The 24,767-nt window shown below is 37.8% G+C and overlaps 1 long non-coding RNA gene across 1 annotated transcript in view; it reads right to left on the bottom strand.

Annotated features, from left to right (window-relative positions):
* Window positions 1-24,767, bottom strand: part of LOC145736576 (uncharacterized) — a 279,046-nt gene that overhangs the window by 60,558 nt on the left and 193,721 nt on the right. The gene's annotated exons all lie outside the window — the stretch shown is intronic.

The raw sequence follows: 24,767 nt of genomic DNA, 5'->3' as shown, positions 1-24,767 counted from the left end.
CTGTATATGCTGAATACTTCACTACTTTTCCATGTCGATGAGAAAATACTTTTATGAAGAAATTGACCTAAGCGAAGAACAGATTACCCACTAAGAAGATTGCAACATGTGAAATTGTGTGCAATGGGTTCAAGTACTTACATTAGAACAGTGAATAAAAAAAAGCATGCTTTAAGGTCAGTATATTGATTTTACTTAAATTAACATTCAAATGATAACCAATGCAGTTTTCATTATTGTTTTATGTTTAACACAATAATTATCATTATACAGTTACACACTAGTAAACTGCATTGCTGCTAAACTTTGAGTTAATATGTATTATACAGTATTTTTGTAAAGTAGGTACTACATAAATTTGATGAAATGGAAGGGATTAAGCTTAGTTTATAAAACAAAAATTAATTTTAGTTATAGTATTAATATTGTCACGTTAAGGGGTAGCACAGAGGGAAGAATACTCAGGTTTCCACAAGTAACCCACTTTTATTGGAATGTGATAATTATTAGTTTGACAATAACCTTACCCCCCAGATCGCCAAGATGACGAGGAGCATGATGCGGGTTTGACAGGGGGAACACGGGGGGCGACGCTTTAGCGGGGATGAATGAACCCTAGACTTGTGTCCGAGGGCATTCACCGAGCCGGTAAAGTCGTTGAGTACCTAACAAAGGGAGGTAAGTAGGTACGGCAACTTGTGCTGCTCGCCCACACTATTTCCTGGCTGATCTGGGCTGATCTAAGGGTGTGGCACTTGGTCACCTACTGCTCCACGTTGCGTTGCACAATAGGCGTACCCAGACTAACCCAGAGATCAGTCAGTGACCTTCCTCTGGGGAAGACCCCAGAGTTTGGTGATTTGTATGTGCTTTTGGTACCGTATTTATACCCACATCATGACCTCAATTCGCCGATCTTGCTTGCACAGACATTGTACTGGGGGAGACCGGGGCAACTTAGGGTAACGGCACCTAGTGTAATCTTTATGTTACAATATTAAGACTAACAATAGAATCAATGCTTATGACCGAAGAAGTTTATAAAAAAAATAATTTAATTTTAGTATTAATAATAACTGAATTCACTTAAAAACCAAATTTTTTTATGGCTAATACTAAAATTAAATCTTTTTGCCTTTTTCGCACCTGCAGTATGGTTAACCTGGCATTGACAGATGAATATTATCACAAAAGTGATAGTTTTTAGGTACATGATTTTATTAACTTTTTCGTTTTTGTTTTGGGTTCTGGATTAAAGAAAAAGGATTGCAGCTACAAGCTACAACTTTTTATTTAATATTCACTATTTATGTACTGGCACTTGTCAGTCTATATGTCATGTAATAACCTCCATAAACTTATCATTTATAATCACCTTCCATTTTTACAGTGAATACTAATACCTACTAATACTCAAACTAAATTTTGTTCTATAAAGTGGGCTTTACTTTTTCCAAATACACTTGGAACCTTATTTTTAAAGGAGGTTTTGGATTCTACAAACAATTCTTAACATATCTCATGCAACATACTCCATACTGATATTCAATTATTTTTAAACAAATGCCAAACATACTTTTCAAAATTATAGGTCCCACAACAAAAAAATTGAAATAAATTAAAATCAGCTGTTCAAAATTAACTCAAAATGACTGTTACAATAACAAAGACGGTTTATTCTCTTTTTACATTTTTTTTTAAATGTCATCAATAATTTTTGTGGATGTTCAAAAACTTTTCATTACATCCAGAGATTTCCGACAAAAACCGAAAAAGTCAAATTTCTATTTGTTTTTTACCACTTTATTAATGATGGTGAAGAACCATCAGTTCTTTGCTCCCTCGGGAACTTGGGTTGGCTTTAAAGCACCATCTTCGGATGGGAATTATCGCTTTCCACCGTCTCAAGTAAACCGAGGGTATGTTTGGGTGGCTACGCCCAATAAGGGAGTCCGACCAACATGCCCCGTTTAAAGGATTTGGGTCGGATTTCTTGGCATGCTCATCGGGAAGAGTCCGAGTGCAGTAACAAAACCCCGATGTTATGAGCAATATGCCACTGCACTCAGGGGCATTGCGGATATAGGTCGCCCCAGGTAAGATTAGATGCTGATAGTTGTTTCTTTTGTTTCAGATCAATAAAGAATAAGGATGAGTAAAAGAATATTGCGATCCGCTAGCCACCTGGCGTCAGAGGTGGAGGCAGAAATGGACAAAACGGCTCCCCAGGAGGTCCACAGCTGCATTGAACCTGTCGTTTTAACGACAAATCTTGCTGCTTCTGCAGTCTTTCCCCCTTCGCCCGTTGCTGAAGAAACCCCATGTTTGACCATGGAGGTGGAGCCCCCGGCAGCGGTTTTCCAGGAGCCTGGACCGTCTAGGACAATCAACCTGTCCAAAGATGTGGTACAGCCCCCGCCCCCCAGTCCGGCGAGCAGTTCCAGCGACGCTGAGACAACCTTCTACGAGGTAAGTAGTATGCTATCGAGAATAGCGTCAACTCAAACCTCGACGCCCCAGACAGGTAATGTCTCCCCCCGACTAGCGACTAGCCCAGTTTCATCTGCACCATCAGACTATGACTCAGAGGGCAGTGGTTTAAGTGGGTCTCACCCACCTACACCCCCAGCTACGGAGATCAGTGTTGGCCCATTACGTGACCTCCGCCGGCGCATTCCCCATAGGGGTGAACCCCCTCAGGATGTCATCAACAAAGTAGGCGACCACTCAGTTGAGGCTTCTGGCGCTTACGAAAACCTGCTCGCGACGTCCCCCTACATACCAGAAGGCTCCGCCACATTCGTACAGCACTATGCGGCGTCATTTCAAAATGTGCCTAACATAGTGCGTTTCCATCAAGGAGCCTTTTCACTGAGCTCGTATCTGCTGCAGGCAGAGGCAGCAAGTAACTATCGCAACCAAGTACGTATTGAAGATCCCATTTTGTTGACAACGAGGGGCCCCATACCAGAAGAGAGGATGCCACTTATGCATGTGCAGTGGGGACCAACCGCCAAAAAATATGATCTCGATATGACAAAGCTGACCCCGTTTTACACTGGCGCTACCATTAATGATAAAGCCGTGCAGAATGGGCTGGCCCCTTACTTGAAAATAACTAACCAAGCGGTTATGCGTGCTATAGGTGACAACCTTTTGGAGTCACAGTATAGCACACATAACTATGCTATATATGCTAAGCTGATTTGGTACTCTTTAGTGCGCGATCTGTTTACTCAAACTGCAGCTGCGCCTGTCCTGCAGCCTTTCCCTGACGGTTTCGACCCCACATTTGTAAATCTCGGTGACGCGCAATTGCATCCCGCCGCGGTCACAAACCCTATCAGAAACGGCAACATAATATTAGTAGAAGGGTATGATTGGTCTTTAGCCGATCTACAAGCTCTGATGTGGTTAGCGAAGCCAGGTAACCGTTATACTGGGGTCGTTGCCCAAAACATCCCCCATGCCGCGTATGTGTCATGGCCTGGCGTCAACGTGGTGGTGTATCGTACAGAGGCAGCACCTGTGTTGCCGCCTATAGGAGATGTAGATCCTCAAGTGTTATATAATTTGGCGCTCAAGATGGCGCAAGTTAGAGGCGAGACTGAGTGTCTCCTGGCTGGTCTCTATTGGGTATTAGATTATATAGGTATCCGATGGATCCGTGGTGGCGGCAGACGTGCAAACATTCAACGGCATGTCCACCCTTTCTACGGCGCTAACTCTTTGAGGTTGCCCCAGCCGTGGGACTACAATGTGATGCTTCGCATCTTAGGAGTCAAGCCCCCTAACCCAGGATTTGGGTTAAGTGAAACACAAACCTGGATGCAGTGTGCACCCATGAATCGCGTCAACATTGCAGTTTTATACGCTGCCTCGATTTATGTCTTTTCTACGACATATTTATTCTTTACAGATAGCCGCCGAGCGTATCGTGGAATGGACTGTCGGAGGAGTCCTCCCTCTAACAGCTTCTGCCTTGATACCACAAATGAATCTTCCAAGACAGGCGGCAGAGCACTACACCGAGAATATATTCATACGTTCGGTTAAGTCTTGTTTTGTGCGTTTTTTCGGAGTCGATGTATACAGGAGGAACCACCACAACGAGGAGTGGCTAGGTGCGCATGGTGGGGTGCCCCAAATTGGAGAAAATATGGCTCAATGGGCTCAAGCTATTCCTCCATTCTTTGCAAACCCTCTCGTCATTGACAACTTCCTTGCTGTTCGCCCTCTCGAGTGGGGTATTACAGCGCCTTGTCCTAGAGCATCTTTTGCTCAAGAAGTGATCACAACTGGTTTCGAAGCTATGCGTGGTTGGTTTTCTTCAATGGGCGACGCCAAGTACAAGCAGCAGGCGGAGGGTAGAATGGGATATGTCGTTGTGCCGTATGGTGCTTTTGGCATTAATGCCATTCTGCAGCTTTTCCGTATTGGTGCTCCAATCCTCTTGTCCTCCGAGCAACTCCCTGTATCGCCACAAGGCGTGTCCCGGCAGGCTGGTATCATACCCTTGGTAGGGGCAGTTTTCTTGCCCGACCTTAATCTACTTCAGCCATGTACTCTCATGAGTTACAATGATCCTGCGCAGATGGTATTACCTGTTTGCTTTATGTTTGGAAATATTGCTCCTGGTGACTTGATGGCATTGTCTCGAACTAAGGAGATGAAATTAGATAATGTTGGTATCTTGCTAGCCGGCAATGTTTCCTCACCAGCCCCAGCCTTCGAGTACCCTGCCAGCTTTGACATGGCGGATTTTACCGCCACGGCCTCCCACGTCCAGACTGCAGATGCTGCAGCCTCCTTGCGTCCGAATCCGGATTAACGCAAAACTCTAGACAGAGTCTAGTTCATGTAGTAATTAGCTTTTGTTCTTGGTGTGGAATGAGGGTCATTGCCCCAAAATTTCTGTATCATAGTTCTAAGTTTTTGTTGTGGGTCGAAGCATGCAGGCGCATGTTGGCAGTAGTTTCACGACGTAGGAATGTAAGCCAGCATGAGCGTGCTGCCTCAGTAGTTATTAGCTTAAATGTAAATATGTGTAATATAGTTGTACATAGTGTTGATAGAGTTCGACTCCTTTGTGGTGGAGAAGTGAGTGCTGGTAGTGAGCTAACCAAGGAAATGGTCTCAATTGTGGATTGTGTGTTAGAAGTCCTACCTATGACTAAACACGTGCAGTTCCTCAATGACGACATATGTGATGAAATGTTATTCGACATTTTCCCAATGTATATGATCGGTACTTCGAGTTTGAGCAGAACCAGAATGGCTGACCAGTTGTGGGAGTTAGCCATTAAAGGATCGAGTAAGTGGAGAGTAGGATATGACATGTTCGGCAGCGTGGACGATTCTTATTGTGCTCCCTCCCCACAAAATGGGTTATTCCCGCTAATTAGTTCAACCTTGCAGTTGTTTTTGGATATGTCTGACACACAGACAAATGAGTTTGTCTTGCGGGTGATGGCTTTCGATATGTGTGATACTAAGTTAATCATCTTCTCAAGACTGTGTCTGCACATGCTACTTAATGTCAAGATAAATAGTAAAGAAAAACAGGAACAGTGGGATGGCAGATACTTAGTCAAATTGCTGCGTGTAGTTTGCGACAACTTGATAGACACGGGCGGAGCAGTGCTGTTGCCCACGATTGGGGATGACGGAGAATTTCAGACTGCAGACAATCACCACTGCCTTGATAAAGACGCTTTGGAATGGCTTATTAGCTCCAAGCGCGCTAAGCTCTTGGAGATAATTAGGAGTTGGAACGCACTGAAAATGGATACTAAGAGAGAAGGAAGTACTGAGCTATATCGTGCGTGGGCGAAAATGTTAGTTAACCCAGCAGTGAGACTGCATTATAACCCTACATGTGCACCTCTCCTTCCTAAACCTATGTCAAAAGCTGTTGGGTATATATCCAATTGGAACGGAGTTAACCGCGAGCACTCACTAACCGCATCTATAAGGGTAGGATCTGGTAGGACACATTTGAAGGTGCTCAATGATCTGTTTCCACACACTAGCCACACAGATAAGAAACATCAGACTTGCCATTTTGCAGATGTGGTGTGGACTATAATTATGAGTAAGGACTTCGCACTTCCCCCCAAAGTGAACGGGGACGGAGTGCCGCTTAAAACGGGCAAGGTTGTGGAGATTGTGGATAGAGCCACGCGCATTAGAATGATCAACAAAACGTTGCAGTATATTCCAGTCGGCACAAATAATATAATGGCCAGTGTTGCTCTAATGAATGCACTAGGCCACAGAGCAAGTGAGTGCTTCATAGAGAATGTTTTGCGTACTAGGTTGCTCTTTACCACTACAGGGGAAGCCACAGGTAGACTCAAGTGTGTCAGTGCCTTGGCAAGGCGTGGGCAGTGCGGTGTGCTGGGGCAGCCGATAGCCCCGATTGCTGTGTCTGTGTTAGCCTACTTGGAGTTGGCTATTGGCCGAAGCCACAATATAACAAATTGGGAGGAAGAAAAGAAAAACAGGTGCTCCAGCACTATTCATATCCAGGCTCCAGGCCCAATGAGATTTGGCCCATCAGCAGTAAGTGCCGATTGGCTAGATGAGAATGTTTTACTAGATGCTCAACAACGCACGAGAAGCAGTGAGTTCCACCAAATGTTAAAAGAGAAACTACTCGACATATGCGCCCCGCTCGTCACAAAGCGTGCCACAAAGGAAATATATTTAGACTTCTTAAAACGCCGTGCTGAGTGGATGGCCAGTGGTAGTGGGGGAGGAGCTTCATTGGATGTAGCTGAAGTGTATCCAGACGACCCTCACTACAAGAAGCTTGCCCAGCAAGGGCGTAGTAAGGTCAAGCTTAGCAAGAGAGGGTGGGCAGAGAAGGTGCCCATCGAGACGTTGCTACAAGCACTATACCATAGACACCCCCGTGAAGAGTCGCACGCTTCAGAGAAGTTTGAAAACGGTAAGGCACGTGCCATATATGGTGTTGATCCCTTCCATTATGTCATAAACACTTATGCAACAAAAGGCTTTGAAGAGAAATTGCATACATTGAGGGGGCTAGAGAAAGGAGCAAGCGGAATTGTATTGAGTCAGCAAGAGCATATGCGTGCTCGACTGACGTGTGATAGGAATATCCAATGTGATATGTTAGACTATGCCGATTTTAATAGGCATCACACCCCCGAGGTACAGGCTATGCTCTTTAACGTGTTCGCGGAACTGGGTGAGGGAGTAGGGGCTTGTCAAGACTGGATAGCGGCCAACAAATGGGTTGCAGCCAGTAAGAGTAACATGCGTGTTCGTTTCCCAAACGATCCAAGTATGTACAAAGTTCGCCAGGGTATGTTTTCTGGCACTAGATCAACTGATCTTATTAATACACTACTCAACCTAGCTTACTTCGAGGTGGCCAGTGACTGGGTGGCCCGGTATTATGGAGTCGTCCCCATTGAACTGTACCACGTACACCAGGGTGATGACGTCTGGCTGAGCAACAAGAATATACTGTGGTCCAGACTCGTATATTATACTTTAAATAGAATGGGCTTCATCTTCCAGTTGAACAAGCAGATGTTTGGCAAAGGTAGAGGTGAATATTTGCGCGTCTTATACCAAGGAGGTTCTGCTCTAGGGTATGTGAACCGCTCGATGATTAACTTTGTTCTGCGCCCCTTGCAAAATGATCAAACGTCTGATCCAGTAGCATGGGCCCACACGATAACTGAGGGATGTGCTACATTGGCGAGACGCGGGTTGACACCTTCTATGTGTCAAGTTTTGTGGGACAATAATGTAAATTATTGGTGTAAGGCGAGAGCAGCGCCAATGGATAAGGCTGGAGTAAGGCTGGCTCTTGATGCTATCAAACTAAGTGCCCTCAATGGAGGACTGGGTTGTCCTAGGCCCTTTGAGCTTACGCTTGCTAAGGAGAGACTGGTGCTCCCGAAGTTGGCTAATTTAGATATACCGCTTTCTGCTTTTCCCGCGAATATGACTAATGATTGGATATCACATGTGAGTGATGCCCCCAACCCCACGACAAAAAACTTTGTGCTCAATGCACCTGCTGTTCGTCAAGCTAGCTTGTCAAATAGTTATGCTAACATGCCGTGGCATATATCTCGTACTAACACCTGGGCACAATATAAGAACGCATGGAGAAAGTGGAATACCGACCACTGTTCCCGTGACCAACGTAGTATCAGGGGAGTTACCCACTACAAGATCCATGATGCAACTAGCGTTGGCATGGCTATAGCGCAATCGTTCGGTGGGGTTTGTGACACAGACACGTTGTATGAACCAATCGATCATAATCTTTTAGCAGTTGCTACTGATCCGAGTTTCAGTGAAGCCCGGAGCTTGTTTAATAGTAACGCCATGCTTAAAAAGATATCCGCGTCATCGAGATTTAAGAGCCTCTCACTAACTGCCACCGCGTACGGAATCTCCAATAAGCAAGCGATCCAGTGTATACTCGCTGAAGCTGCGGAAAGTGAATCCGCCAGCAGCGAAGCCAGGCAAATTATCCAGGCTATACTGTCTAGCGACAGTGAGTTAACACTGGCATTGCTGATTGCTCCCGGAGAGTTACCATTGTCATCCATGGCTTGCATAGTTGATCAAAATCTTTTGAATTACTGCACCACTCAGCTAGGGGACTGTTTTGCACAGTTTCTATCACGTACCTCTCACGTCACGTTTGAAGGACAGCTTAGATCACTAAGTGCGCCATTGCAAAGTATGGCTAATGTGGTACAAAAGCGGGGTCAGTTATTCGGCACATCTATGTATTAGGCTTAGATAACTTAGGTTTAGTATTACTTTGTTGTGTTTGATTAGTGAGTAAGTGCGGCCACTCCTATACTGGGTTGGCTATACTATCTGTGATCATAACGATCTCAATAGGTTGTAACGTTTTATTTGTAAAAAAAAAAAAAAAAAAAGTCTGTGACGTGGCAGGTAATCGTCTTCTAGATATAATAAATGCCTCATTGTCAAGTGGTGTGTTCCCGAAGGAATGGAAAGAATCAATGATAGTGCCCGTTCCAAAAGTAAAAAACGCAACGCTATCTAACGAATTTAGACCCATTAACACAGTGGAGATATATGAGAAGGTTTTAGAAATTGTTGTGAAATCCCAAGTACAGCGTCACTGTGACAAAAATAAAATAATTGTATCAAATCAGTCCGGGTTTAGGGAAAATCATTCTTGTGAAACTGTAGTTGTAAATGTATGTGATAACTTTGTTAATTGTATTGATAGCGGTGATATTGTGATTGCGATATTTTTAGATTTAAGGCGGGCATTTGAAACTGTGTCTAGAGATATATTGATACAAAAAATGTGTAACATGGGCATAAACGGTGTGGTACTAGAGTGGTTCAAGTCATATTTGGACGAAAGGCGACAGCGTGTTAGGTTTAAAGACAGTGTGTCTGATTCTTTGTTAGTTAGATATGGGGTGCCGCAAGGTACGGTCTTGGGACCTCTGTTATTTTTGCTCTATATCAATGATATGGTCGCCGTTGTGGAGAGATGTGGAGTTGAGCTGTTTGCGGATGATGGCATGATATACATAAAGGGAAGTGACCTAGCACAAATGCAAGATGATGCTAATTATGATTTGGCAAACATATATAATTGGCTTTGTAGGAACAACTTAAGTTTAAATGCGGCTAAAACAAAATTTTGCATTTTTGGAAAGAAACATAAATTAAACAACATACAAGCTGACAGCATCAAAATAGTAATAAATAATATTAGAATAGCTTTCGAAAGGAATGTAAAATATTTGGGTGTAGTGTTTGATCCGTATTTGGAATTTTATGATCATGCCAATTATATGATGAGAAAATATTCAAAAAAAGTGAACTTTATTTCAAGAGTGGGTAAACATCTGTCGTCACAAACCAGGTTGTTGTTATATAACAGTATCGCTTCTCCACATATACAGTTCTGCTCCACGCTCCTTTGCGGACTACCAAACTTTAAGATAAAGAAATTCCAGGTAATACAAAATAGGGCAATGCGAACCATATTGAAGTGCAATAGATATACGTCTTCGTTCTTAATGCGAGAAACATTAAACATGTTGTCTATAGAACAGAAAGTAATCTTTGATGCTCATTTGTTTATATTTAAATTAAAAAACAACTTACTGCCTGAATACTTATGTATAAAAATTAATTATTTCTCGGACATTCACGAGTATAATACAAGGTATCGTGGTGACTTTATAGTAAATAGGAAATGTTCAAGTAAGCTAGCTCAAAATTCATTATTATATAAAGGACTTCTAAATTTCAATAAATTACCGGAAGTGATAAAAGAATGTAGAAATTTAAAATCATTTAAAGTATTGTTAACCAAGCACATTGTTAGTAATAGTTTGGTTTTTATTTAATTGTTAAAATTTCTGTTTTCCTTATTGTATTTGTATATAGCATTTCTGCTAAATAAATATTATTATTATTATTATTATTTTGGAACTTACTCCGGATGTAATAAAAAAATGTCTTACCAAATTATTTAGCAATAAAATGCGCAACGTTGTCTCCATTTAACTAAAGCTCTATCAACAATAGTTTCTGAGATAGCAATGGTAATGCATCGAACTTGTAACACCCTGTATACAGGGTGTCCCATAACAATATGACCATCTCTCGGGAGCATACAGGGGAAGTCAAAATAATACGATTGGTTCATATAAACATTTTTCCTAAAATCACTCCTAAGGGAGATATCGAGTCCCAAAGAACGGGTCGACCTTCTATTTGACATCAAAACCAGGTATCTCGTCTTAGTAGAAAGACAGGAACTAACTGGTACCTAAGACACAATTTGCTTAAACTTTGACAGCTGTCATTATTTTCAGCTGCAAACACCATTAATTTCTCACCACACACACAATTTGTACTCTTCCTTTATTTCGATAAAATAAACGGTTTTCGAGATAAATCGATTTTTCATTGAACTGCTTAAACCACAATGTTATTAAAAATATTCATTAACCTAGTTTTTTTATGTAAATTAGTATTCAAATGTGTAGAATAACGAAAGATATGGAAGAATGCTCGTTAATTGAATAAGAATTTAATTATTTATTTTTTTATTAATTTAATTAAATTTTTTAATTATTATTTCATTAATTTTTTACCTACCCCTACTGTCCCTATCAGCTTTCATACTTTTTCGTTTCGTTCTGCATTAATTTCGCCTTTCATGTGTATTTTAAACAAAAAACGAATTCAAGAAACATTTTTAATAACATTGTGTTTTAAGCAGTTCAATGAAAAATCGATTTATCTCGAAAACCGTTCATTTTATCGAAATAAAAGAAGGGTACGATTTTTCGATAAAAATGTCAAGAGTTTAGATGGTGTGAAATTGTGTGTGTGGTGAGAAATTAATGGTGTTTGCAGTTGAAAATAATGACAGCTGTCAAAGTTTAAGCAAATTGTGTCTTAGGTACCAGTTAGTTCATGTGTCTGCTAAGACGAGATACATGGTTTTGATGTCAAATAGAAGGTCTCTTTCGATAAAACATTAAACCCAAAAATCATTACAATATACAAAGTGGTTCAAAAGTTACGGCCAAAAACGTTAATTGGAAGGCAGTATTTTGGGGCTCGATATCTCCCTTAGGAGTGACTTTAGGAAAAATGTTGTATATGAATAAATCGTATTAATTTGACCTCCCCTATATGCTCCCGAGAGATTGTCATATAGTTACAGGACACCCTGTATAGGGTAAAAGTTTAAAAAAGAATTAAGTGTAGAATCTAAATGTATTAATAAATGTGGTTCTATTTAAAAATACTAATATTTTATCTGCCACAAATTTATGCTCCACCCTGCATAGTCAAAACAAAAAAAAAACATTTCTAATTTTTGTTTAAAAAAAATTGCCCAGCCTAAATTAAAACTGATATTGTCACGTTTTGGGGGTAGCGCAGGAAGAGAAACAACAATCGTAGCTCAAGTATGTCTTCTTTATTTTTATACTGAAGATAACACTTAACCAATTCTTACCCCCAGATTAAGAGGGCCGCCAGTACCGCTGCAGGCGGGACGCACATGGAACACTCTCTACGAGGGGGTGTGGGTGTGTGTGTGTGTGTGCGTAAGGCCTTCTGATGTGCCGCCAAGCGGAACCCGCTCGATACGAGCAGGGAACCCCTATGTCTGACACGCCCGAAGGATTTACTTAAGGCACTGCAAGCCCTCTTGAAGCGTCGCCAAGCGAAACCCGCTCGATACGAGCAGGGAGCCCCTATGACCGACACGCCCAAAGGACTTACTTCAGGTACTGATAGGGTCAAGAGTTCGGACGGTCACCTCTTGGTTGCGTAAGAACTCTAGTCTTTTCAGCCTGGACTTCCAAGAAGGTATCGAGCCGTCCGGGCACTAGAAAGTTCGGACTGATGCTCGATAGACCGACCCAGAGACCAGTGATCTTCGATGGCTTGAGACGCTGATTAAATTCATGATAACTCATCTCATGACCCCAATTTGCCGGTCTTGCTGATTCGGCAGTGCACTGGGGGAGACCGGGGCCAGACTAGGTAACGGAACATAGTGCAACTTATGTTATTCGTGACAATATTATCACATAGCTTATAAAAAACAAAGATCAGAGCCTCAGCCTGATTAATCAATCAAGGAGTAAATTCAAAAATTCAATAATATACAGCGTGTACATTATAAAACAAAGAAAATTTGGACTGTCACAGTTTTACAGGATACTTTTTGTAGCCACCCAAATAGTTTACTCTGATTAAAATAATCAAATCAACCTTAATGTTAATTCCTGTCTATCTGAGGTATTATTTATAGAAAGGGAATAGCTTGAATAATGAAATTATCTAAAAATTCAGAAGAATTTACTTGGTTTTAAAAACACTGCAACTACACAAAGGTGTTTGCTTTATAATCATAGTACTCATAAGATAGAAGATGTCTCATACAAGCGGTGTCTTGAGTTCAACATTTGTACTCACTGCAAACTACCTCATTATTACTATTACTTTAAACATGCTTTTAGATAACACTAAATATAATACATATTGATTTGACGTTCAACAATGCAATTTACTAAAGTGAATAATGATGATTATTGTTGAGATTATTGTGTTAACATAAAACAATAATGAAAACTGCAATGCTTTTCATTTTAATGTCAATTTCAGTAAAAATAGTTTACTAACATTAAAACTTGCTCTTTTATGCACTGTTCTAATGTAGTACTTCTTGGTGGGTAATTTGAGCCTTGTTTAAGTCAATTTCTTCATAAAAGTTATGCTTTCTCACGTGAAAAAGTAATGAGTAGTGAAGTATTCAGCATATACTAGATACATTTCTGTAAGAGAGGCCTAATTTGCTACTTGAACTATACTTTAAAAAATCCAGACTAGAAACATGTGTAGTAATGATGCATCAGCAGGGTTAAATACATAGGTTAAGTATGAAATTGGCATTGTAATCTTACTTAGACCAGCAGGCTCTATGTCCTTCAAAAAATATACATTTACTTGATTTTAGTGTATAATTTTCAACTATTATTGAAATATTGTATTAAAATTAAAAATATAACTATTTTAGCTGCATGGAAATCTGTTTGACATAACAAAATAAAAACAAAAGCAAAGTGACAAATTCGAACTTTAGTTGACATAACAGATGGAAGATGGCTTAATCAGCTGAATTTGTTTCCTCAAAGTGATAAGCCGCGTGACGTCGCAGCAGGGTGCTCAGGCTGCACAATAAGCACTTAAAACTTTTTATATTGTTCTTTACATTGAACAGTAGAAACTAGAAATCTACTTTCACACAATGTACGCACTACTTTCCATCTGAGACCATATTTATAGAAAATGGTAAGCTCAAATAATCAAAATATCAAAAAATTGAACTTCATTAAGTATTGGATTGTTAAAAAAAAACATTGCAGCTGCACAAATACAGGGTGTTACAAATTAGATGCATTAGCATTGCTATCTCAGTTGATAGAGCTTTAGTTAAATGGAGGCAAAGTTGTGCATTTTATTGCTAAATAATCTGGTAAAAAAAATTTTTTTTATTACATCCGGAGATATCCAACAAAAACAATTAATCAAATTTCTATTTTATTTTTTTACCACTTTATTATTGATTATTTTGGAAAATCAATTGCACCTTCTGGAGGCATTAATTTATGCTATTTAAGAAAATAATGTTTGTATTTAGCTACAACGTTTCGTTTTTTAGATACCATCATCAACTTAATATTTTAAAATACGGACCGGGACTTTTGATTTCGTTTTTTTAGTAGCTACCAACCTACCGAAAATAATGATGTGCCACACTTGTCAAAAAATTATAAATAGTGTACTTTCTACACTTACTTTTTTTCGAAGGAGCAATGAACCTAATTATTAAATTATATAAAACTAAATTTTCTACTCATTATGACAACATATCAATTTCAATTGCTTAATTTTTTTAAAAATCTTAAAATACCAAATGCATAATACGAGTAGGTACACTAGGTATATTAAGTGTGACACATTATTAGTTTCAGAAGGTCTGTGGCTACTGACAAATTAAATAAAAAGTTGAGGTCCGTATTTGAAAATTTGAAGTTGATGTTGGTATCTCAAAAACAAAATGTCGGAGCTGAAAACTAAAACTATTTTCTTGAAGAGCATAAAAAAGTGCCTCCAGAAGGTGCCATTAATTAAAGTAGTAAAAAAATAAAATAGAAAATTGAGTTTGTCTGTTTTTGTCAGATATCTCCGGATGTAATGAAACTTTTATGAATTTTTTTTTACTAAATTATTTAGCAATAAAATGCGCAACTTTGCCTCCATTTAACTAAAGCTCTATCAACACTTTCTGAGATAGCAATGCCAATGCATCGAGTTTGCTTTACAATCATGGTACTAGATAACCAAATGTTGTATCATATAAGTAATTTTGTAGCCATAATCTGATCTGAAGAATTGACACGTATATGAATTACATTATTATTGTTCCTTCAAACATGCATTTAGATAACACTACATACAGTGATTTTGTAACATGCATACTGCCGAAGTTCAATAAAATTACAAAGACTAACTTTTCACAAAAGTTCTCGGACCCCTATGTTTTTAATTTTATTAACTGCTGCTTGTGTTGTATGAATTGGAATTATACAAGGCCCAAAAACTGGGTATTTAAAATATTTTTGATCTTTCAAATGGCAACACTTCTTTATTATTGTATAATTTGGATTCTAGAAACAAACAATTCTAAGTATTGTTCTATGCAATTTGTACCACAATTGTCCTGTAAATATTGATAATTTGAAACCAATAATTTTCCAATAAATCAGATTAACATCCCCAAAAATCATTGATGACATTTTTAAAAAGAATTTAAAAAGATAATAAACCGTCTTGCTTATTGTAACAGTCCATAGAGTTCATTTTGAGCAGCTGATTTTAATTTTTTTCAATTTTTTTAAGTAAAAGTTGTGGGACCTATAATTTTGAAAAGTGTTTTTGACATTTGTTTAAAAACAATTGAATATCAGTATGGAGTATGATGCATGAAATATGTTAAGAATTGTTTGTAGAATCCAAAACCTTCTATAAAAATAAGGTTCCAAGTGTTTTTGCAAAAAGTAAAGCCCACTTTATAGAACAAAATTTAGTTTAAGTATTAGTATTCACTGTAAAAATTGAAGGTGATTATAAATGATAAGTTTATGGAGGTTATTACATGACATATAGAGTGACAAGTGCCAGTACATAAATAGTAAATATTAAATAAAAAGTTGTAGCTTGTAGCTGCAATCCATTTTTTTTAAGCTGGAACCCAAAACAGAAACAAAAATGTTAATAAAATCATGTACTTAAAAACTATCACTTTTGCGATAATATTGATCTGTCAATGCCAGGTTAACCATACTGCAGGTGCGAAAAAGGCAAATAGATTTAATTTTAGTATTAGCCATAAAAAATGTTGGTTTTTAAGTGAATTCAGTTAGGTATTACTAATACTAAAATTAAATTATTCTTTTTTTATAAACTTCTTTGGTCATAAGCATTGATTCTATTCTTAGTGCTAATATTAATACTATAACTAAAATTAAATTTTGTTTTACAAACTAGGCTTAAGTCCCTTCCATTTAATCAAATTTATGCAGTACATACTTTACAAAGACATATAATACATATTAACTCAATGTTGAGCAATGCCGTTTACTAAAGTGTATAATGATAATTATTAAACATAAAAAAATAATGAAAACTGCATTGGTTATCATTTGAATGTTAATTTAGGTAAAATCAATATACTGACCTTAAAACATGCTTTTTTATTCACTGTTCTAATTGTAAGTAGTTGAACCCATTGCACACAGTTTCACTCTTCAACGATTGATATGTTGCAATCTTCTTAGTGGGTAATTTGTTCTTCGCTTAGGTCAATTTCTTCATAAAAGTTATATTTTCTCATCCACATGGAAAAGTAGTGAAGTATTCACCATATACAGGATACAGATCTGTGAAATAGGCCCAATTTGTTAGTTGAACCACCCTTAAAAAATTGTCAGACTTTACAAATTTGTAGTAATGTATACAAGTGATGCATCAGCAGAGATTATTTAGGTTAGGTATGAAATTGCCTAATTGCCATTGAAATCTTACCTGGGCTAGAAGGCGTTGTGTGCATTATGTCTATCGAAAAATATACATTTACTTGAATTTAGTGAATAATCTTCACCAATTATTAGACTATTGCAATAAAAATACAATTTATTTTAGCTGCATGTTAGTTTTTTTGACACAACAAAACAGCAAAGTGACAAGTTGGCATTTGACATCATATCAGATCCAAGAGGGCCTATCAGCGGAACTTCTTTTCTCAATGCGATACGCCGGGTGACGTCACAGTGGATGATCGGGCGCACAATATGCACTTAATACCCAAGGAATTACAGGCGTCCGTGGTTTTGTAATACTATTTGATTCTCTCTCTTCATTAAAGTATAGTATTTGTAGGAAGGGGTTCACGTTCAAGTTCGACTAAACGAAATATCTAAAAATTTAGATTCAATAAGTATTGGATTTATTGTTTTAAAAGAACATTGCAGCAGCACAAAGATGTTTTCCTTACAATCATAGTACTTGATCGGTAGATGTCTCATATAAGTGGTTTCTAGAACTCATATTTAAACTCACCACAAACTACACTTTATTCAAAAATATTACTACTATTACTTAACATGCTTTTAGATAAGGCTACATATACTCATGACATATTAGCTTGAGGTTCAGAAATGCAGTTTACTGAAGCACCTAATGATGATATTGTTATATTGTGCTAAACATAAAAGAACACTGTAAACTGCAATGATTTTCACTTTTCAGTAAATGTTAATATATTGGAATTATAGTTTAGTTTGAATAAAAACAGTTAACTTTAACTGTTCAACAGTTAACAGTTAACTTTAACTGTTTTTATTCGCACATAAAAAAATTTGTTGTTGGAAAAATGTAAGTAATTAAATTCTTGTCTAGCATCAACGATATCTGGTGTTAAGTAACTAAATTGCTGGCAAATTGTCAAAAGTTTGAGCAATATGTATATCACAATTTTTTTAAATTAAGTAGAACTAGATGGCTGTGCAGATATAATGTCATTAGAATCATTTTAGAGCAGTATACAGAGTTAAAAGCCTACTTTGCATTAGTTGTAGACAAAGAAAAATATTACACGGCTAGGACTTTAAATAGCATGTTACAGGATTCTCAAAATTACTTATATTTGGTCTTCTTAAAGCCCATTTTATACCAGGTGTCCAAGAGCACCCTGGACATAGGAGATTAACATGGGAAAATGGTTTTGATTTTTTTGCGTCTGTACGATTCATTTAATGGAAAAACGCTTTAGATAAAAGTTGTAGAGCACATTTTCGGCTATCTACTTGTCATTTTTTCAATACCGTAGATTTGACCATTAAGACGAAAAACGGATCTAAAATTCGGAAATTTTAAATCTCCCGCCAAGCGGTCGTTAAGGAAAGTTTATATCCGGTCGTGCTACCAACCTTTCAAAATCATAACAAATCGCTGTCAGTCATTCTGTAATCAAAACATTCAAAACAAGTTTATTTAGTAATAATTTTGAGTTACTACCCACATACTGCGAAGAAAATACAAATAAATCGTGATAAAAACACTTTATCAGGAGCCACAGTCCAAAAATCTGGTAAGTTGCGTTCATAACCTCATTCAATGTCTCTACTAAACTTATTTACTTTGTAGCAAAATTCTTTAAGAAAACACTGGTTTTGCTTGCAAATATTTAATGAGGATGACCGAATCACCTATCTCAAGCCTCTTCATAATACTACCAAACGATTTAAAGTGATAAAAACAATGGACTAGGAAGGCCTGCAGATGTTTGAAGATAAGTTGCTTTACTATACAGGGACCACAAAATAGGGTAAATACTTCCCTCAAAAGTGGTGCAATTTAGTGACCTATGTGACTGATAGTTTTATTGTATCCTTCTGTTTTGTAGTGTTATCAACACACCATAATGTTTAAGTGGTTTTACATTGTATGATGTTAATAAAAAGGCATTTTTTATAACTGATTGTCAATGTTTTTTCCCATCTCTACAGGGTAAGGTAAGTACTGATATTTAATTAGCTCCATTAGTTAACTTGAACATAATTCACGTACAAGGATACTTAAATGTCTACTAACCAAACATAGTTTATTTGCAAGTAATGTGTAACTCGAGTTCACATTTGATTAGTAAAGGTATGTCCTGTGACATGGTGTATTGAATTAGAAGCAAATTGTTTCTCTTTAGAGACTTTCAATCACTACATTTCACCTACCTTTGCTAATTTGGAACTCCACTATTATCCAAACAAACATTAGGTTAGTAAGACAAAGTTGTTTTTAGCATAGCTTGTATGGTGACAGGTTCACCCACTCACACTCAATCTGTGGAACAATCACTGTTTATGTGGTAAGACCAGCCACCTATTGTACCTATGCTTTTCACTTGAAGAAAATGTAATACCTTGAACTGTGAATAAATAATTAATACAAACGTTCAGTGTACAAAGTTTTATTTGGAACAATTGAGTGTGTGGAAAAAAGAACACAATTATAATGTTAATACCTAAACCTAGAATAGAACAGCTTATGTAGATAGCTCAATTGAAAAGTTGGTTTTTCGACAATACCTACCCATATACAAAAAGTTTTGTCACCTGACTGATAATTTGACTGTGTAAGTCCATATTCTCTTCTTAGAAGGGGTTTCTCAGACGTTTTATAGCCAGTTTAAGATTATTGACATTTCACAGTCACATCAAATTTTGAGATTTAAGTCAGATATCAACACTGAATCATTTTAAGTTTTAGTTGCAACACTGATGAAGACCCTCGCTGATGATAGTCCATGAAGTTAAGCACATTGAAACTAAATCATACCACTTTTGAAGGAAGTATTTGGCCCCTTTGTTGTTGTCCCTGTACAGTAGAAAACTTATCTTCAAAGATCTTCATTGTCCACTGTTTTCATCACTTTAAATCGTTTGGTAGTGTTATGAAGAGGCTTGAGATAGGTGATTCGGTCATCCTCATTAAATATTTGCAAGCAAAACCAGTGTTTTCTTTAAGAATTTTGCTACAAAGTAAATAAGTTTAGTAGAGACATTGAATGAGGTTATGAATGCAACTTACCAGATTTTTGGGCTGTGGCTACTGATAAAGTGTTTTTATCACGATTTATTTGTATTTTCTTCGCAGTATGTGGGTAGTAACTCAAAATTATTACTAAATAAACTTGTTTTGAATGTTTTGATTACAGAGCGAGGGGGACGGAAGTTGATTGCGCATTCGCCTACTGCGCAGTTGAAAAATTGACGCAAAGTCATTGAAAGTTTGGAGTTTCAAACCCGCAAAAATTTGTACAGAATGACTAACAACGATTTGTTATGATTTTGAAAGGTTGGTAGCACGACCGGATATAAACTTTCCTTAACGACCGCTTGGCGGGAGATTTAAAATTTCCGAATTTTAGATCCGTTTTTCGTCTTAATGGTCAAATCTACGGTATTGAAAAAATTACAAGTAGATAGCCGAAAATGTACTCTACAACTTTTATCTAAAGCGTTTTTCCATTAAATGAACCGTACAGGCGCAAAAAAATCAAAACCGTTTTCCCATGTTAATCTCCTATGTCCAGGGTGCTCTTGGACACCTGGTATATACCTGGTATAACGGGTAAACAGATCATTGTTGCTGGTACGGTTGCTCGACAACCGCCTATACAGTGCAGGCCAAAAGTTTAAATTTTCTCATTTTTGTTAGTGTTTTACGACGAAAGGGCTCAAGCTGGAGATCCGAAAAAAATACAGAAAACTAGTCCGTGATAGGTACTACAACTTTCATTAATACGATTTTTCAATCAAATCAACCGTACAGGCGCAAAAAAATCAAAACCGTTTTCCCATGTTAATCTCCTATGTCCAGGGTGCTCTTGGACACCTGGTATATAGCAAATTGTATATCAAAATTAATAATTTGAGTTTTGAAAGAGTTTTTATACTAAAAGATACCGCTATCGGTTATTTAGAAAAAACCATAGAAATAGATTTGACAAAAATTCCAGTTTATTGTATTAATGAAACCGAAAGTAATGAAGAAATAATTACCATGAATGACCATAATCTAAGTAATATAACAAACCCAGGATTACATAATAAATTGCAAACGCTACTTGCAGAGTATAGTGACGTTTTTTCAAAAACACCAAAATATATGGGGAGAACAGATGTAATTGAACACGAAATTAACGTAGGAAATGCTAAACCTATAAAACAAAAACCTTACAGAGTAGCACAAAAAGGAAGAGAGATAGTAGATAAGCAAATAAGAGAAATGGAACAATACGATATAATAAGGCAAAGTAACTCGCCCTGGGCAAGTCCCGTCGTATTAGTAAAGAAAAAGTCTGGAGAGACACGATTTTGTGTGGATTATCGCAAGTTAAACAATGTAACAGTAAAAAATTCGTGGTCAGGATCTAATATTGAGGATATTTTGACTTACTTAGGGAACGCCCAATATTTCTCATCGTTAGACATGTATTCAGGTTATTGGCAAGTCAAAGTAAAAGAAGAAAGAAAGCCACTTACTGCCTTTACAGCGCCAGGTCACGGATTATGGGAATTTAATGTAATGCCTTTTGGATTGTGCAATGCCCCGGCAACATTCCAACAGTTAGGAGATGTAGTGTTTAGAGATTTAAAATGGAAAGAAGTTTTAATTTACATGGACGACATTATAATTTTTTCTGAAACAATAGATGAACATTTGGAAAAATTACGTAAAGTTTTCAATAGACTTCGAAGTGCAGGCCTAACGTTAAAACCTAAAAAATAGGAATATCTAAAAGAAGAAATTAATGTTCTTGATTATACAATTTCGAAAGATGGAATTTTTCCTGATAAATCAAAATTAGTTTCAATTGAAAATTTTCCAAGGCCAAAGAATGTAAAAGGTGTACAAAGCTTCTAAGGACTTTGTAACTATTACCGGAAGTTTATAGAAAATTTTGCAAAAATTGCACGCCCCTTACATGATCTGACAAAGAAACAGAATAAATTTGACTGGCAGGACATACATGACAAAGCGTTTGAAACATTAAAACAGAAATTGATTAGTGAACCAGTGTTGGCACATTTTCAGCCAAACAAAGGGTGTGAATTAAGGGTAGATGCATGTAAAGATGGAATTGCAAGATCATGGAAATGCGTTATACCCGATAGCATACGCAAGCAGAAGTCTTAGTAAAGCTGAGAAAAATTATTCCATAACAGAACTTGAAGGGTTAGCAGCCATATGGGCGCTATCTTATTTTAGACATTTTATTTATGGAAAACCTATAAAAATAGTGACTGATCATCATGCGCTGTGTTGGCTAAAAACCTTGAAAAAAATCTACTAGACGTTTAGCGCGTTGGGCGTTAAAATTATCTGAATTTGACTACACAGTACATCATAAATCTGGAATTGCTCACAGGGATGCAGACTGCGTAAGCAGATATCCTGTTTTACCAGCTAACACAAAAGTACAAGACATTGACGAAATACCTACTTTTATATTGGATATACGTAATATTGCGGAATTGCAAGCAACCGACGGAAAAATTTTGGAAATTCTTCAAGCTATAAAAAATCCTGAAAAAAGTACAATTGGTTTGCAGAAACAGGCAAAAGATTTTAGGCTTGAGTTTTGTACCGTATAAACTCGCATGAAGCGGGCCGGACTAAACTCTTGGTGATACCACAACAGTTAGTAGGGGGAAATTTTGTATTCCCACCACTCAGAACCGCTGAGTGGCCATTTGGGATTGTCAAAAACCCTGGCAAAGATAAAACAACGATATTATTGGCAAGGCTTACAAAAGGACGTAGAACGTTTTGTACGAGGGTGTCCGGATTGTCAGGCTCGGAAAGGCCAACAAAATCAGAAACCTATCGGTTTGTTACACCCCATTCCGGTTGGCACTCCATTTGAGAAAGTTGGGATAGATTTATTAGGTCCGTTTCGCAAAAGTAGCAGCGGCAAAACCATGATAGTAGTTGCAACGGATTACGCCACACGGTGGGCGAAGACCGACGCACAACCGAGCGGCAAAGCCGGACCTGTAGCGAAATTTATACTGGAAAAGATTATTACTAGACACGGTGCACCTAAGGAATTGTTGAGTGATAGAGGAATGGTTTTTCAATCAGAGTTGGTTACGGAATTACTGAAAAAGATGGGGACGACAAGTCAGTTTACCACGGCTTAACATCCCGCAACTAATGGCTTAACAGAAAGATTTAATAAAACTTTAGCCAACATGTTATCAATCAATCAAATTGGGATGAAGTTCTTCCACATGTGACTTTTGCGTACAATTCTGCAAAACAGGATGTACTCAATTCTCAGCATTTATGTTGGTATACGGTCGTGAGCCAATTTTACCAACAGAGGCAAACCTGTTGCCGCCCTTAGAAAGCAGTAATAGTAACCAAATTAGCGACGTTAGTTTAGCAGTCAGGAATTTGGCAGCTGAGAATATAAAACGGCGACAAAACATAGATAAATTACGTTACGATTGTAAACACCGCCATATTGAATTTAAAGAGGGTGACCAAGTGAAAGTATTCACCCCTATTCGAAAAGTAGGAAAAAGTAAAAAATTACTGCTTAGATGGTTCGGACCTTACTACATAAATCGGAAGATGTCTGATGTAGACTATGAAATACGGAAGGGTATTTCACAAAAATTTAAAGCTGATTAATGAATTGAAATTAAATTTTACCATACCATGACCACTGAGCACCAGAGGGAACCCCGCAAATAAAATAAGTAATATTTGCTTTTTTTCAACTATTTTTATTAACGTTTTTCTTATTGAGTTACGAAATAAATGTTTTGCGCATACGCCCCGACGTGCATTATGCTCACCCGGGGCGCAGCTACTTAAAAAATTTGGTCGTCCGGGGGAGCCTCCTGCGAAGCCGGAGTAGGTTGCGGCGGCACCGGAGGAGGGGAGGCCTGCGCCACGTTGGCGGTAGATTCTCCCTCGGGAGCAGGGCGGTCTTCCCGGGGCCCGGGTCTTCGGGCCGCCAACGTGGCCATCAAAGCCTTGCCACGACCCCTGCCGCTGGTGAACTGTCTAGGTGCGGTTTCCATCTAAATAGAAAGGGAATTGTAATAAAGAGAAAAATTTTTAAAAATTATTATAGAATCGGAACGAAAAAAAAAGCCCATTGATCCTGGAAAACAAAAGGGATACTTACGGTTTGAAACAGTAACAATTTTAACACAACAACAAATGGAAAAACGTGTCACTTGAGGCTAGGTTGAACCGCACTATAAGAATGAAACGTTGTTGAACGAAACCAAGTAAACAATTATCAAAGCACTCTCCACTGGAAAACCAGTATGCTGAGACTAACAAAATTAATTCGAGACACTGAGCTTGTCATATAAGGTTATCAGGAACATTTTTTCCCAACTGTTAATAAGTGCACCATGCTTAAACCCATGGGATTCGCTGATTTGGCCAATTTGGAATATTATTTCAATAAGACCAGACATTGTTTAGTACAGACCGACGAATGCATAAAATACAAAATGCAATTAAAGCATAATGTTCAAACAAAGTAACAATTATGATGTACGGCTCCACATATCGAGTAGTGTACATATTTTGTTTTTCGGGCAAAACCCAAGGATTTTATTCTTTTATCTGCGTCTGAATTTTTATTGCGCAAATTTCGAAGATTCATGAACGGATATCAGTTTAATTTTCCGTGGATGTTAAAAAATAGTTAAATAAATGATTGAATTTAAGCATGTTTAATATTTTTCTTTTGTAGGCGCCTACCTATAATTATGTATAAAGATAAACCACTGATGGTTAAAAAGAGAGTATATTTTTGTCTGTACAATAATGCGGTAATAGACGTATTACCTTAGGCATATAAGTTGTTTATGCATTTGGCAAAGAATGTAATTCGCGAGCGATGAGAAATAAATTTGTCGCCGCGCGCATAAATAAATGGCTAATTACAGATATTATTTAAATAGTCCGAGTTGGGAAGACGTTTTACAGTTTTATTATTCGGTCTTGCAGCAATACTTGTGAAGTGAAGCCAATAAATAAATTTCGCGAAAGTGTCAAACATGGAGTGGATCGTAAATTTAATGTTTTATATT

Source organism: Ips typographus, linkage group LG12, assembly GCF_016097725.1.
Source record: "Ips typographus isolate SLU linkage group LG12, UJ_Ityp_2.0, whole genome shotgun sequence".
NCBI lineage: Eukaryota > Metazoa > Arthropoda > Insecta > Coleoptera > Curculionidae > Ips > Ips typographus.
Note: the sequence above shows the minus strand (reverse complement) of the source record. Positions and strands in the feature narration are given on the sequence as shown.